General features: G+C 41.7%; 1 long non-coding RNA gene across 1 annotated transcript; it reads left to right on the plus strand.

Annotated features, from left to right (window-relative positions):
* The first annotated feature begins 1,917 nt into the window (after positions 1–1,917).
* LOC119267054 lies at positions 1,918–4,653 on the plus strand. The gene is made up of 2 exons (XR_005132256.1): positions 1,918–2,253; positions 2,477–4,653. It is a non-coding gene; the product is annotated as an uncharacterized LOC119267054 (long non-coding RNA).

Consider the following 4,653-nt stretch of genomic DNA (forward strand, 5'->3'; position numbering starts at 1 on the left):
AGAGAGAGAGAGAGAGAGAGAGAGAGAGAGAGCTATGGTGATTTTTTTCTGGAGGTAGGAGATGACATGGGCTAAAGGGATAAGTGAGGGGACCCATGTGGGGACCACAACCCACTAGCTAGGGCATGCCTGGGGTTGCTGGTGCGCCCTGGTGTCTTGTGGTCACCAGGGGCACCCCCTCTAATGTTATTTGTACCGAAAATTCAGAAAAAATCAGAAAAAATCGTATTAAATTCTCAGGACATTCTGAGTACTTTTTATTTTTGACCACTTTTATTGCATGGAAAATTCAGAAAACTGACTAAACATCACAATTTATTTTATTTAACCAAGAAAAACAGAAAACAAAAGGTGGAAGCAGAAGGTTGTGCCTACTAAATTCATCAACTTTATACCTCTCAAAAATGATTTATTAACAAGGTTGATCAAGTCTTATTAACAACCATTTTCGATTAGCATGAAACTGAAGAATTTTCGTAAAACACTAAGTTATCTCAACGGGGATATGTATATCCCCAACAATAAGTATGTCATATTTCTTTTTGGCAGTAGGTAGAGGTAGTTGAAAACTTTCAATAGTTAGTGTCAGAGATTTTTCAATAACATTAATACCATTGACTTGGAATTGTTCAATAGCAGCTTCATCACAAAAATAAATAACATGCCCATCAATGTTTTCGACCAAAAGATCTATTACCATAGCAACACTAGGTTTTACTTTGATTTGTTCAGAGGTTTTAGGTGCTTTAATATTACTTTTGTGAACCACGGTTGATACCTTAGCATGTTCATTTATCCTAATTGGGAAATGTGATTTTTCAATATAAGCAGTAGGCACAACTGGATTAACATTGTAAATGATAGTTTTACCTTTAGCTATAACCCGTTCTTTAATTTCTTCTTTAATAAGGGGATGATATTTAAACCACTTCTCCTTAGAGAGATCAACATGAGTAGCAAGTGATTCATAAAAAGAGGCTAATATCCTAGAGTCAAGTCCATATTTAGTGCTAAACTTGTGAAAATCATCGGTATTCATAAAAGATTTAAGAGTAAAATGCATCATAAGACCTAAAACCATCGGAGATGTGTCAGTTTAGTCCTATAACTTTGAAACTGCAGTTTTTGTCCCAAAACTATTGGAGATGTGTCAATTTAGTCCTATAACTATGAAACCGCAATTTTTGGTCCCAAAACTATGCAAGTTTGTTCGTCTCAGGTCCTAAGCTTGCAAGGCCAGTATCTATGGTGCATTTTTTTTAATTGATCCCTTTATATGTGTTTACTTCCCTAAAACTGGTCCATATGCTTCCATGTCGCAGTGTGCGTTGCAACCTGCACGCCATCATCTGCATGGCCATGAGCTGCAATGCAGCCTTGCTAAGAGCTTTGGCCCGGCCGCGTGGGAGACCCCAAGGCAGTCGACATGGAGGACGACATCCCTTTTCCTCATCGGGCCAATAGGGAGACCTCGAGCCAATCGGGATGGAGGATGCCATCCCACCTCTTGATCTCTCTCATGACATTGTTGTTCCCCCGACACCCTTGCAGTAGAGCTAGTTCTGCAAGTTGTTGTTTGGGCACGATCATGGCGATAGGTAGATAATTGTTGTTGTCGCCGGACAACGCGAGGAGTGCGAGAAAACCGTGAAGCTGGCGCAAAGGTTGGCAAGAATGATGCATAGGACTAATTTGACACACCTCCAATAGTTTTAGGACTTAAAACTGCAATTTCAAAGTTATAGGACTAAAATGACACATGTCCAATAGTTTTAGGACATAAAATCACAATATCAAAATTATAGGACTAAAATGACACACATCCGATAGTTTTAGAACTTCCAGTGCATATTACTCTTCCCCCAATCTAAAGCACTCCCGTTCACCCATTTCCGATAGTTTTAGAACTTCCGGTGCATATTGCTCTTTCCTGGATCTAAAAACTCCCTAGTCCACCCATTTGCCTACACACGTCCACACATTTCACCTCGTCCCCAACCTCCTCCGGCGTCGTCAGATCCGCCGGCGGGAGCCCCCTGCTACAGCGCCCCGACCCGGCTGCCCCTCCTCCTCGAATCCTCCCCGCCGGGCCGCCCCTCCTCGACTCCTCCCCGCCCGGGCCGACCTCCAGTGCCGTGCAGCAGGACGCGCCCGGCAGCAGGACTCGACCGGCCGCCCGCCTGCCCGGCCCTCTCTTCCCTCCGCCCGGCAGCAGGAGGCACCCTCACGGCCGGCCCTCCCTTCTATTTGCTGGTAAGCTCCGCGGCCCCTGCCTCTCTTCTCCCTCATGCTCTCTCCGTGTTTATCTCTCTGGTACTATATAATTTGTATGTTTATGAGACTGATGACATGTTTATGAGATCTCTCCGTGTTTATGAGTTTGATGACATGTTTAAGAACTGGCCCTTACTAGTACTATGTACAGCCACAATGGTTTTATAAAGGCTAAGTCAGATCTATTTCTTACATCTCCCAGGTTACAACACTTCTGAAGTTATTTCACTTGTTTACCAGAAAGAAAACAGAGTTAAACTGCTGATTGTCAAGGTAATGAACAGTACTGTATGCTTGATGCCGTTTAATATTTGACCGATTTCATTATTTTGCTGTTGCTTTTAGCTCTTTCTTTCTTTTACATATGCAGTCGCACAGTGATAAGATGGTCCGTCTTGTCATAGCTGGTGATGGTTTTACACCATACTAGTTGAATGCTGCTCCATATACTTGCTGACCTGTTTTTGTAGCTCTATTAAACCTTCCACCTGGTATTCTCTTGAAACCAGAGTATATATTCCTTAGCCTTGTTATCCCTGGTCCTGAACATCTTGGTAAAATTTGAGTGTCCTAATGCAACCTTTAGCTGATGAACTGATGCAATTGTGGGCGGGGGCTGAAACATGGGATGCTTATCACAAGGTAAACTTCCCAATGAAAGCGGCATTTCTATGGTCAGTCCACGACTTTCCTGCCTTTGGTATGTTTGCTGGGTGGAGCACCCATGGCAAGCTAGCATGCCCTGAATGCATGAGTGATTCCAAAGCATTTACTCTTCAATACGGGTGGATTGTCATAAGCTAGCATGCCTTTGGCATCTACTCTTCAATACGGCCGACTGACAGGAAAAAGCGAATTTCCCTATCAAGCTATCCCTGTCGTCTTTCCCTGAAGGGTGACCGACAGGAAATACTTTCCCTGTCGGGTTCCCCCCTTTTCCTGTCTGTTTGCAGCCCACAGAAATATTTCAGATTCTGGTAGTGTTCATCTTGGAAATAAAAATGTTTTACCTTGTCATAGTTGCATACCTTAGTTGGCACTGTTTTGCCTCTTGAAATTATACTAGCTGAACTAAAAGGAACATTCGTAGAAAGAAATGCTTGTGCACGAACAAATGACTTAGCACACACTCTTGTGGTCCTCACATACCATATGCACTCTTCAACTTCAGCCACTATGAGGTTCAACGCCTCGCTTGTGTCCACCGTCCTTTCTGCAGTGTCCTCTCTACCTCTTCAAGATATTGTTTTCATATGCCTGGTCTTTCTCTTTAGTTCTGATGACTTTTGTTAGAATAGTTTGCAAACCCTAACATAAACCTTTAGTCCCAAATTAATATATGAAGGAAAAAAATATAGTATGGATAGTCCCGAAGAATAAGTTATATGTTTCCACACAGCATGTTAACAAAACGGAAATGACAAATCCTGAACGTTCAGGATTTTACCATGGCAAATCGAACGTTTTCGATGGCAGTTTTAGTGACGCGAGGATGGCAAGTTTAGTTGACACGCAAGACAATTTTCTGGCAAAAAAATACACTGAGCACGGAGTTGCCATGCTTGCCAACTAAAATTGACATCCTCGTGTCACTAAAATTGCCATCGAAAACGTTTGATTTGCCATCGTCAAATCCCAAACGTTCTGGCGTTATCGGGATCCTAACAGAACACCCCCTCATCCCCTCCGCCCTCCCCTTTTCGCTACCACAATCGACCTTATTGTTGAATAAGCTACCTTCCTATGGCCTTCAGCAAAGGTTTCCGTCCAGTACTATGAACAGAATAATGTTCTCTTGGGGATGAAGAGTTGTCCCTTTACAATGGAAAAGCATGTTACTCCTCCATCCCTATTTCCATGACCACTTGTTTTTCTTGATTACATTTAAGCACCGGTTCTGCCAATAATATATTAATTATATGTCATAACTGTTAAAACCTGCATTTTAATATGAATTATATTTCCCTTCATTCGAACTCTAAAAAGGCCATATGATAGCTTTACAAGAAGACACATAGTTTCACATCGCATTATAAGAATGCCCTTTAACAATGGGCATGAATCTTATGTTAAAACAAGTTAGAGTCAACCAAAAGAAAAGAAACAAGTTAAAATATTCCTTTGCAGTCCATTTCCTTCAAGAAACATTTAAATATCCTCAAGAAATGCAGAACCCCAGTAATGTTTGATACTCTACAACTTTTTGAAGCAACCTGAACCAAACACTGTTTCATAGATTAGTTTTAATGAAACTATTTCATAATCTAAAACATGTACACAACATGTCTGTTTCCCATTCCTTGCGAGTATTATCACTTCCTAGGCTACAAGAACCATACTCCAAACCGAAAGATATCAACAAAAAATCACTATCTTTTC

Source organism: Triticum dicoccoides, chromosome 3A (assembly GCF_002162155.2).
Source record: "Triticum dicoccoides isolate Atlit2015 ecotype Zavitan chromosome 3A, WEW_v2.0, whole genome shotgun sequence".
NCBI classification, from domain to species: Eukaryota; Viridiplantae; Streptophyta; class Magnoliopsida; order Poales; family Poaceae; genus Triticum; species Triticum dicoccoides.